This window comes from Lytechinus variegatus, chromosome 13, assembly GCF_018143015.1.
Source record: "Lytechinus variegatus isolate NC3 chromosome 13, Lvar_3.0, whole genome shotgun sequence".
NCBI lineage: Eukaryota > Metazoa > Echinodermata > Echinoidea > Temnopleuroida > Toxopneustidae > Lytechinus > Lytechinus variegatus.
This window is the reverse complement of record NC_054752.1, coordinates 16642294-16654628: the sequence shown is the minus strand read 5'-3', so window position 1 is coordinate 16654628 and position 12335 is coordinate 16642294. Positions and strand designations below refer to the sequence as shown.

Below are 12335 nucleotides of genomic sequence, written 5' to 3'. Positions count from 1 at the left end.
GAATTATTCACATTACTCTTAGGCGGCTAATTGGAGGATAGGTTTATGAAAAGGGTATTACACTGTGTAGCCTTCTTTGTTGATCTTTTTATTAAGACCTAGCTCGGTCGATCCGCTCATGCAGCGTACTTTGACGATTGTCCCGTATTTCATTTTTTGAAATCTGGTCACTCTGGCAGTAATGCGAGTTGAATGGTCGAGTAGCAGCATTGTAGTAGACATTTTATATTATTCCCTTATTCATTTACTCGATTCATTCCTCTGCAAATATAAGAAATACACGATTTATTGAGGGTAAATGCCGTTTGAGAAGGGGCCAGGGTCAGTCACTCCGGCCTGATAAATATTTCAATGGCTTTCACTTACGTCTCGTGGTCATAGGGGTATCACAATGGTGTGATTATAGTCTTTGTGACCAAGGGATGTAACTATCTTAGATGACTTGTTACACTAGTTTTACCGTAATCTTTATAATATAATCTTGAACAATTATTATTATTTGAAACTTCTGTTAAAATATATAAAATGAATAAAAGACAAGCAAAAGTTTGTACAGTAATAACGATAATCAAATAATAAAGTTTCAACAGTGGGTTGTATATATTTCCAGTATTTGTCAATTAAAAGTCTTCTTAATGTGTACAATAATATGAATAAAACATATTGCATCTATATTATAAATTATTTGGGAATCTGACGAACAATCACATGAATTGGACTTTAATACTGCCACCTCTGATAAAATGTGCATTAGAATGTGGTATTGTTATGATATAAGTGTACAAAAAGTTAAATGCTATTTCTTGCTAATGGCTAATCATTTCCATTTGCATATTTGTTATTTCCAAACTGGGATTAACTTTAATAAATTCGGCTTTAAAATGTTTAGTTATGCTTGTTCTATCATCAGCATGTGTAACATTTATGTGACATTTACGATATCACAAAAATTTGCAAGAAAAAAAATAGAAAGAATTTATTTCATGCATAATATGTTTTACGATCGTTCTGCTTCATATGTCTCAGGCTATCATTTGATTCAACGGGGCTGACTTTTATAAAGAAGTTTGGATATTTTTGTTTTATCAAGTTCATGATGCTCTTGAGATTACGTGACAAACCATTATACAACTTAACGACCACGCAATATAGCACATAGTTAGTCTACGTAATCATGACTCTCGAATGTTTGTATTAATGGGATGCACGAGTGGGAATTGTAATAGCAAATAACTGCGATCGATCAGCGTCAACCACCATTTTTTTGAAAGCCAGCAACGCCGATATCTATTAATGCATGTTCTTTCAAAATATTGTTTTAGATATGGTAAATATTCATACATTCATGGTTCTTTTGACAATTTAGTGTGCTCTACTTTGCTTACAAATGACATCGTGCAAATTTCCTGTAGGAAAAACTATAGACTGATGGCTTTCCATATAGTTGAGGATGGTTGGATCAATCGTGTATTTCTTAATATCGAAATTGTCTTTTCTTAAGTGCACAAATGAGTCATAGCTTAATGAATTCGAATTCTATGTATTTTGTGTTATAAACAAAATGCAATTATTGAATTATTGATGCCAAGAATGAAATTATAGATGTAAAGAAATCGAACAGATTCATAGCTAGAATGACAAAACTACAAACTGTACTCGACTGGGCTTAGATCCGTCAATAGATTGGAACACCATCCTCAGATAACAGAGTATATAAATATACAAATCTATAAGTGTATTAACCATAGCATTTCCTTTTTTTCATCTTTGCACAGATGTACCAGAGAGGGTTATTGCCTACCAGAATGGGACAAGACCGTATGTTGGCCTCTCACCGCAATCAACCAATCAGCAACCTTGCCATGTCCACCAATCTTTCCACAAATCGATCCAACGAGTAAGTGTATCTCCTTTCTGTCCCTGTTTTATTCTCTATGCAACAGTCACACCAACGGAAACGAATCCAAATCGAATAATGGTTGGCCTTTGAACTCCCCTCCCTCAATCCACCCTTTCGAGAAGCCCCCCCCCCCCCCCCCCCCCCCCTTCTCGATGGGGTTTGGCCACCCTTGCTCCACGAACGCAGACGATCGTCACAAGCCGTAGCTTATTCCGGCTTGCAGTCCGTTAAATGAATGTTACTAGCAAATTTTGGGTCAGCGACGAAGGAAGAATTCAAGAACACAGTAAATGTATCAGAGATACCCATCAAATGACAAGGAACCATGAGGAATAACTAATAATTCTTTGTCGAATATTTGTTAACCGGGGCTCCGTAACACAAAGATTAGCCATCAATCGCTAAATGAACTGACCAATCAAGATCAACATTACACGTGCATTTGGCGCAAAACTGACCAGGAACCAATCAGAAGTTTTCTCTCATATATTCTATCCATCGCTAATCTTTGTGTTACGGGGCCCGGAAGTTTCGGAGCTGACGAATACGTGCAAATATGTCATTTAGCCAGAGACGAGGACGAGCATTCTCTTTCGATTCACCAAATCTCGACAAAGATTTTTCTGATCAGATGTCGGTATATTGGTGTGGAATATATTCATTGAATATCCTTAATAAATAGAGTTTTCTTTATTAGGTATCCTTGTTTTATACGAACTTTTTACTGTAGAGTCTTTAGAACAAATACATTTCCTCGAGAACTGCACTGTAATTTTCGTAAACAATTCAAGGAGGGTAAATGAAAAAGAAAATTAGCTTCAATGTAGAAGTAAAATGTAGAAGGATATAGACGCCATCATTATCCATCTCAGCCCCTGGAAATTATTTCCTTTTTTTCTTTTATTAAGGATCGCCGAGTAAAAATACTGATATTGTCCTCATGTTTCTTAACTTTGGGCATGAAGTATCAATCTTCACGAATTCGTTTATCATACCAACGTGTTCATGACTTCGACACAAGAGAAAGTGTGGAATATTTTATTCCTTTAAACCCGAGGGCTATTTTACTAGTTCAATGGCTGGATCTTTGAACACATTGTTATAACTTAGAGATATTCCATTACAGCTTATGTGTCACTTTGAATAAATATGTGAGAACAACAACAATTAAATGAAAAGTTATCATCTGATTAATAAACCTAGAGCCATATTCCTTATCCTATTCCTGATCACCATCAGCAAAATACAAATAAGAGATGAATCTCGATCTCTCATTGTGTACGCGCCTCAAGCATGTCAAGCGTTAGAAGTGCTCCTCGAACCATTAGAATTTTGTTTCACTTAATTAGGTATATAATCACACTTCCGTCAATATCATTCGTCAAGTTTCTTCTCTTGATCGATGCAAATGTCTTCTCGTTCCTTGATTGATTTTTGAATATGTTGTTTTTTTGTGTTTCTTTTGTTGGGTATGGGGACTGTTGCATAAAATAATTACCCTTGTTGATCAAGGCAAGTGTTCCCATACCATCTGACCTTTCTTCTTTCGAGTTGACTTTCGTAACTCCAGTACTGTCATACAGGATTAGATAAGTAGAAAATGACATCAAGAGGTGATTACTTTCTGAGTATTGCGGATAAAATAATTATCCCACAAAAAAAACGATCGAAAACACATTTCAAATATCAGCATTTTCGTCCTTCGCCCTTTCAATCAATATGGTAATGCATAAGGGTGAGGCTTTCCAGGACATATTTGTTAACTTTCGACTGACAAAAAAAAGTTTAATTTGTAGTCGCAAATCAAAAGTGGAAACTTTCTATCTCCAAAAAGACCGGCGAAAAGACAGGAATCATGTAATGAGGTTAATGAATATCACCAAATCGCACGAGCATCAATACTGTCTTCTTCTTTTTTCGGAAAAACGGGCCTAGAATATTTTGGTCTTGTTTATCACCTAGATTGTGCTAGAAAGTGTTGTTAGCTCAGGGATTTGTGATAGGATTGTTATTGTGACTATATTCAGTTAATTGCTCATTGGTCTGCACCCACTTTGTCTACTATCGGTTCGGTTTGATCTAATCATAGAGCTATTAGCTCCATGATCTAATCTTATTTAATCTACAACCAGCATGACCAGTTCCTGTGATCGGTGATGTTTCTTTGGTCTAATTTCCAGTGAGACTATACCGGTTAAAGTGTGATACCTACTAGGTGTAACGAATCTATACTCTTAGAAGGACTGTTTATCACCACTTTTTGATTAACAATTCTGAAAAGTGCGAAAATGACGTAGACAAAGCTGAATTCAGATAATCTAGAAATTATGAGTTACAGACCAAGATGGAAGTAAAAGGGTTGTTAAATCGTGATGGTTCAGACCATGAAGGCAAACCCGACATCATTTTACAAAGGATTTAATGGTTCGTGTGTATACTTGTAACTTTTTTTCTGTATTTCTTGTTATGTTTCCTTCAATTTTGCCAACTTTTAAGTACAACTACGCTGTCGTCCTGTAATCCTGTAATCTGTCCAAATCTGTTAAGATTAGCTGACTCCCAGAAAGGGCTTATAGAAGGATGTTTTTATTCATGTCTGTCGACAATATAAAGTTGTTTGTTGAGGATCATCGTTTCTTTGGCACCTGGAAACTAAATATTTTGATGGCTTGCTTATCACGATAATTTGTGGGTGCAGCAAGGCGTAAAAGTATTTTGAAAAACACCGTACCATTCCCAGTTTTATTTTTGAAACCATGATAACAAAAATAAGATACATTTACATATGAAGCAAAAGGGATACCTTCCATAAATTAGATTCAAAACTTTGTTGACCGAATTCAATATGGCAATAAGGTAAAAAAAAAAACTTAGTAGTTACTTGGCGTTCAGGAGGGAATCTCCATTCTGATATATGGAGAGAATCAAAAAAGGGTCGTGGGGTCTCTTGGTCCCACAGTTTCCTAGAAGATTATGAAGTCTTTTGTGATAAACCAATCTGTTTTATATACAGGTTAACAGTTATCCATCATGAAATCATAGAACAATCGACATTAAAACAAGTTGCTATTTAGAAGTGAATAGTATTCGGGGAATTAAAACTTCCTATCCGCCCTAAGCGTTTGGAAGTATATAACAATATTACTTTCAAAACAGATTTGGATGAACTTTTGAATGATTAAACGGTAGTTCGTAGAAAAGTAGGCTATCGCATCTACATCCCTCTTCGAATGTAGCTCCCATGGTCTTGTTTTAAACTCACTTCTTAAATCTTCTCAAAACTGATGAAAATCAAATAGAATTAGGAACTAATTGTATAATGATAATAAGTCATTATTACCGTCAGTGTCTACCCACTTTAGCCAGTGAGTGATCTTCTATCGTCCTGTATTCTGAGCTTGATATTCAAAGATGGAGAATGGTCTACTCGAATGGTAAAGTGAGATTTTCGTAGAGTTCTGCAAGTAGATCCGTGTCAGAACCACTGGATGCTTTGATTAGTAGCAAAGAGTTAGAACCACAGATAAATTCTGCGTGGGTTTTGTCTTTGTGATAGTTTCTAACTGGGGATATAATCAATCTACTGATACTGCAATGTACTTCAAGACCTCTTCATCTACGTGTATGTCTTACACGAGTTACAGCACTTTCAAACAAAAACGTGGAGATAAGGGGGGCGTTTCATGGGAGGACTAGTAGGTCTAGTCGGACTATTTTTTGGGGGGACAAAGTATGTTTCTGACATTCGCCATTATGAGAGTTACTTCTCGGCCAATCAAAATCGAGGAAAGGTGTGGCGTCCGACAACATGTCGTACGAATATGTTTATGAAACGCTATCATGTTATCTCAGGAACATCTTCGTCAAAAGAATTCAGGCATCTACTTGTATATGTATTCCAATGGATGGAAGCCGGCGTCTCGCACATGTCTTTACAATTTCAAATTTTCTTACCTAAAAATATTCTTGATCTTTGAAGCTACTGGAAAGAAATCAAGGGAGGAGGGCTGTCTTCAGAACAATAATCATACTTAAATCCTAGCTAGACATATTGATCAAGCACATCTTGATTTGTCTGCATCATGACGCCGAGGTGATTCCACAATCGTTTGAAAAACTATAAAATAGAATATCTTTATGATGCGTCAAGGCTCTGTTCTGGTAATCTGTAACTTGTTTTTGTTACATTCCCGTTCCCCGGCAAAATGTCATCGGCGACGCACTGATTCCCACAATCATTTTTCCTCAATCAAAGTGTTTACATGGCTGATGTTCTAATCTTTAGTTCCAGATGATGAGCGCCATCTTTAAAAATGCTCATGTAAATCATTTTTTTCTCCGTGCGTGATGCGTAATTTTATTTCCAGCATCGAACATTCACGTTCGATTTCTCGGTGTATTTCTTTTGAAAAATAATGCTCTTAATGAGATAAACAAATCTATAAGACAAAGGCGATATCTCCCCATGTCAATCCCCTCTCTCTCTCTCCCTCTCCCGCAATCACACACACACACCCTTACACATTTCACTACGCACACAAAAACATAAGCATACACACGCACACATTCACCAGGCATACACCATATGCACACTTTCTCCTGAGAACAGTACACACACGTGCGCGCACCCCACTTCCTCTTCCCCACAATCACTTTCTCTCTCTCTCTCTCTCTCTCTCTTTTGGAAGTGGGTCCCAATTCTCTATTTGGACACAATTTTTGTAGCTATGGCAGTTTAGCCATGTTAGTTGTAGAGGGCCCGCCTCACGAACTGGAGGCCATGGCCCGTTCTCTAAAGTCAGGTTTAACTTAGACCATGGTCTAACTCTGTGATGAAATTATGGGAAGCCAAAAGTGTCAATTTTTTTATTAAGTTGTGTGTTTCTCATGTTTACTGTGCTCTTTCCTGATTTGTCGATGGTGAAGACAATCATCTATTTATACTTCCTAGACAATTATGAACGATTTGAAAGTCGAATGAGCAGAAATATGATATCTCTACCGTTAGTTATTTATTTATTTATTGGCTATCCATACCAAAACCACAACTACAACTTTATACAGTTTAAATCAAAGCCGACTTCAGAATACGGGCAGGATTCGATTACAGGCTGAGTTAAGACTTTGAATGTGACCTTCTTCAATCCTGACTGGCGCTCACCATTTAGACCTGAAAAGGGCAATAATAAGATTATCAGTCAAATCAGTTATATAGCTAAAGTGTTCGCCTAGGGTAGATAGAATAACATCCTTGGTAATATTGAGATGGGGTTTTTTTTATTCCATAATTCCCTGTTACTTCTACATATGAGCCGTACACCCTTACACGGAGGACTGGCTAATTTTTACTGTTGAGGAGTGGTTACCCTGGTATTATTCATACACACAGGGTATACCTCATACAAATTGACTGTTAGTCATCGTATTGTCCTCCCGTCGTCATTTAGTCGGCATCAACAGATTCTTCTTCTTTCCATCTGAACACACTCCTCCCTGGGCCTCTATTGCCACACTTCACTGTTTAGGTTAAGGGTAAACAGCCTATCATGATTGCAAGACTTTCCACAAGGGATAAGAAGAAGGGGGTTAGACTCGTCTTTTATCAAGATATCATGTATCGTGCCAGCTTTCTCGGATAACACAAGCCAATTTGCCGAACAGACAAGAATAGGAATCTATCAACTTGGGTAAATTTCCCTGATGACTGCCTGACCATCAAAGATTGCTCATATCAATTACTTTCTTTTCCTTAAGTGGACATTGTCCGATTTAGACTTTTGCTTGGAAATTGTTGTTTTTTATTCATTATCATTATTTTTACGCTCGCGCCAGACAAATCCTGAGTGTGGGCGCCATTTGGGACAAGGACGAGCAGTTATTGCCATTATGTTTGGTTGCACTAGTTATTCCCGCTTGGGTTTTGGGTGTACTGATCTATCCATGTCTTCTACCTCTTAGCCTCAATCAATCTCCCCATCCCCTTCGTCTCCCCTCCCTCTCTCTCTCTCTTCTCTTCTCTCTCTCTTTCTCTTCTTTCTCTCTCTTCTATACTATCTTTATATACTTATTCATCTCACGCACACGCGCGCGCTCGCACATCCCCACATTCACTCGCATACATACACAAACAAAAATACCCCAGTCACCATGCTGTCAAGTTAATTTCAAAAAGACCAGGTGCTTCCTTGGAAAGACATAGTATATACACACTTAAAATGTTGGGCAAAATACTGTCCACTGTGCCTGGTAATGTATATGTTGGAAAAAAATATATAGATATATACATGTATATGTAAATATATATATATATATATATATATATATATATATATTCATGGCAATTATTATCCAATTGAGCAAATTCATTGCTCAATCATTAGTTTTTATTACCCAATCTGGGTAGATTTTAACCAATGGTTGTGTGGACAGTGTGTGCTGCCCAGTGTTGTTTGAAATTCGGGCATTTCTTGCCAAATTATTTTAAGAGTGTATACAGTAAATATACTATTGCTATCAGAGGGTTTTCCATTTTTTTAACCTGTCCTCTGGTCACCGATTTTTTTTTTGTCTGATCAAAATATATGCGTCGAACGTTTGCGAACATGTTTCTCCCTGTTTTAATGCAGTTCGCAAGCAAATTTAGATACCGCAAAAATTGACAACAGTTTGCAACACTCGTCAGAAAAGTTCATTTTGCGAAAATGCATCAAAAATATGTTCGCAAGCGCTCGACGCACATTTCTAATCAGTGGGTCAATTTTGTACGGGATCAATGTGATCATTGGTCGCTATCACTGGCCAAAAATAGAGAACTTCACCGATATTGTCCTACAACCGTTTGCGATTGCGAAGGCAACTGTTTGTGGAAAAATAGATTTGCAAATAAATTTTGAACATGTATGAACATTTCTTTGCGTCGATGAAAATCATTTAGCTTACGAACTTTCTTGGAATTTTTAAAGAAAGTTTTGCAACCTTTTTTGCCTCGTTAAACTGGTTTTAGCGTGAGGACAGAACCGTTCTTTGGCATGTTTGGGAAGCGATCTTCGCTCATTTTGAGCGCGCTACTCAACACACTGTGTATAGAATCCCTACGCTGCGGTTTCGAAATTCGCGCGAAACGTGTCACCACACTAAGAGCGTTCCCGTAGCAACAAGATCGCTTTTATGCACGTGAAGTGATTTTGAAAACTACTTTCAAGTGATCAAATGGGAATGCTAGCAAAACGATCTCCCAAACTGGTTTCCTGAACCGGTTTCCAGTAAACTAGTTTTAGAAAGCGTAATGAGAACGGTGTCTATCCCTGGTGGATCTAAAATTCGCTACATTCACAATGACCATTCACCACTCAGTGAGATACTCTCCTTTACCTCAGACATTCAACTGTACAATGAAGAGGGAAAAAACGTGTAAATTGGGGTAAATCTTATGGTTAAGACTTCATTCCAACCCGATTTGAATTCCGAATCTCCTCGGTCCTCTGGGGATTTTTCTTGACAAGTGAGTATTCTATAATTTCTCCATTCTTCGAGAGACGTGAACTCCAAGGCGTCCGGACATACAATGAAGATGGTCTTCATGCTGTGGGGGACAGTGAGTGACGATGAAAAATATCGTTAGAAGTGATGAAGACATTAAGACATTTGATATCTTTAATGGATTCCCTTAAACGAGTCTTACCCATATATAGGGAAGATCAAAAGATGTACAAAATAACGAATCAACATCTACGGGATATCTTGGGATAAGAATGAGCCTTATTTTGGAATATAACTGAAGCATGACAAATTTGTCATTTTCATAGATAATGTTCAACGTACTGCCTAAACTTATTATGGAAAGTAAGGTTTACTTGATATTATGAGAGAGGGGAGAAATTAAAGGTGATCGGACTTTAAAGTATGACATTTTGGCATGTACAGATAGGAGAAAATTGAAAAGTGGGAAGGGGAGGGGGAAGAAGGATGTGGGCCCATGCTTCCACCTCGGAGAATAAGGAGTGTGGGAGAAAAAGAGAAAGAAAAAAAAGTGACACAAGGAGAAAAGGGGAGATAAAGAAGAAGAAGGGGAGGAGGAGGAAGAAGAGGAAAAAGAATAAGAAGAAGAAAAAAAGAAGAAGAAAGAGAAGGAGGAGGAAGAGGAAAAGAAGAAGAGCAACAACAACAGCTGTAACGAGCACAGCAGCAGCAAGCAAACAACAACAAGGAGACGAAAGGTGACACAAGGAGAAAAGGGGAGACAAAGAAGAAGAAGGGGAGGAGGAGGAAGAAGAGGAAGAAGAAGAAAAGGAAGAAAAAGAAGAAGGAGAAGAAGGAGCAGGAGGAGAAGAAGGAGAAGAAGAAGGAGAAGAAGAATGGAAGAAGGGGAAAGAAGGAAGAAGAAGAAAGAAGAAGAAAGATGAGAAGGGGAGGAAGAGGAAGAAGAATAACAACAGCTGTAACGAGAACAACAGCAGCAAGCAAACAACAACAACAAGATTATTAAAGGTCAAGAAAAACCATCTTATATAAAAAATAAAAATTAAAAAAAAATCACTTTCACTTCGTATTACCCCAGTGGCCCACTTTCTTTCCAACGTTTTTCATTTTCTTTAATTATTAATGCCATTATGTATTCTGACGTGTTTCCTGTGTTCAAGTCCTATAAATCCTCTTTCGGAATAAGTAATCCTGACTTTGTGCACAATATTAAACACCATCAAAGGACTTTAACAGCCCCAGGCAAATCTCGTGATTAGAAATCTTAACTCCGTGACAGGTCTATCTCGGAGGAAAAAACACTATTTGCGAAAAAACAAAACAAATCCATTCCCCCCAGCAACTTTTTTAGAAAATCTATAGGAGAAAGACACGTATGTATTCATAAATCCTTGCAAGGATTATGTGTATACTCTATACAGTTTCTGAATCCTGATTGATGTGTGCATGCTTTCTTTATTACATTATACGCGAGGATTGAGACTTTAGGTGATAAAAGAAATCGCGAAATTTGATATCATGGAGGCATTTCCCCCTTCATGATTTTATCCTGAATAGTAGGGTTATCTATAAACATGGTGAGGATAACTTATCAATAATGAAATATAAATTGAAAATATTTGACATATGAGATAGGACCTATCTTCCCCATAACTCTTTATACCGTTTATCCCTTCACTACAGGCCAAAGCCCTTATTTTTTACAATCTGTATAATTTTTTCGAAGTACAATAAATCAATTGTTTTGTTTTAGTGATAATCCTAGACACTTTGGCCCGTATTCTGAAGTCGGGTTTAACTTAGACCATGGTCTAACTCTATGTTAAAATTATGGGAAGCCAAAAGTGTCAGAATATTTATTACGTTGTATGTTTTTTTTTTTGTTTACTGTGCTCTTTCCTGATTCATCGATGGTGAAGATTATCATCTATTTCTACTTCCTAAACAATTATGAATTATTTTAGAGCCAAATGAGCTGAAATATGATATCCCTACCGTTAGTGATTTATGTAACAATTGGCTATCCATACTCAAACCACAACTTTAAACTTGAGTTTCAGTTAAACCCGACTGCAGAATACGGACCATGGACTTTATTCTTGAATGATATGGTGTGCCTTTCGACGATTCTCTTTTTTGTTCGAGACACACTAAAGGTTGATGTAAAATGTCGGTTCCAAGACATTTGCTCCGGCGACAATTGTTCAACCCGGATGGAAAATCCACACGCATAGCCAAACATGAAACAGAGTCCTAAAATTTACTTTGTTCTGAACCAAAAACTCATTACAATCCACACTTTGTGCCTTTAAACCATCTGAGATATTAAGACCGGAGCAAAAAGAGCGTATGTCCTTTCACCGGCACAGTTTACACTCTGGTGCATTTAATAATGGTAATAGTAATAAAAATAATAAGCATTTATATTGCGCCATCTATCTAGAAATATTCTATTCCGAGGCGCGTTCTTCTTCTTATTATTATTAATACCCCGGCTTTAGCTCGAGCTGCCTTCCAGCGTTCATGCAGTCAAGGAATTAATCCTGCCGGGTACCCATTCACCTCACCTGGGTTGAGTGCAGCACAATGTTGATAAATTTCTTGCAAAAGGAAATTACGCCATGGCTGGGATTCGAATCCACGACCCTCTGTTTCAAAGTAGAAGACTAACCCACTGGGCCACAATGCTCCCATTTGACCTATCATCGAAGTTATACTACACGCTAAAAAATGAAGTGCTAATTTTGCTCCTAAAGAGCGTGTATAGTGACTGCACTTCGGGATGCTGATTTGTCTAGTTCAAATTTGAACTAGACAAATCAGCACTCCGAAGTGCAGTCACTATACACGCTCTTTAAGAGTTAAATTAGCACTTCATTTTTTAGAGTGTACCATCGTGCAAATTTATCGTTAAAACCAAAAGCCCGCGAATTTCACTCAGACCATTAACCTGGGT

General features: G+C 37.5%; 1 protein-coding gene across 1 annotated transcript in view; it reads left to right on the top strand.

The window, feature by feature from the left end:
* The first annotated feature begins 1793 nt into the window (after positions 1 to 1793).
* Positions 1794 to 12335, top strand: part of LOC121426452 (PDF receptor-like) — a 31480-nt gene continuing 20938 nt past the window's right edge. The window contains 1 exon segment of the mRNA XM_041622758.1: positions 1794 to 1897. The gene's annotated coding sequence lies outside the window, so the exon portion shown is untranslated.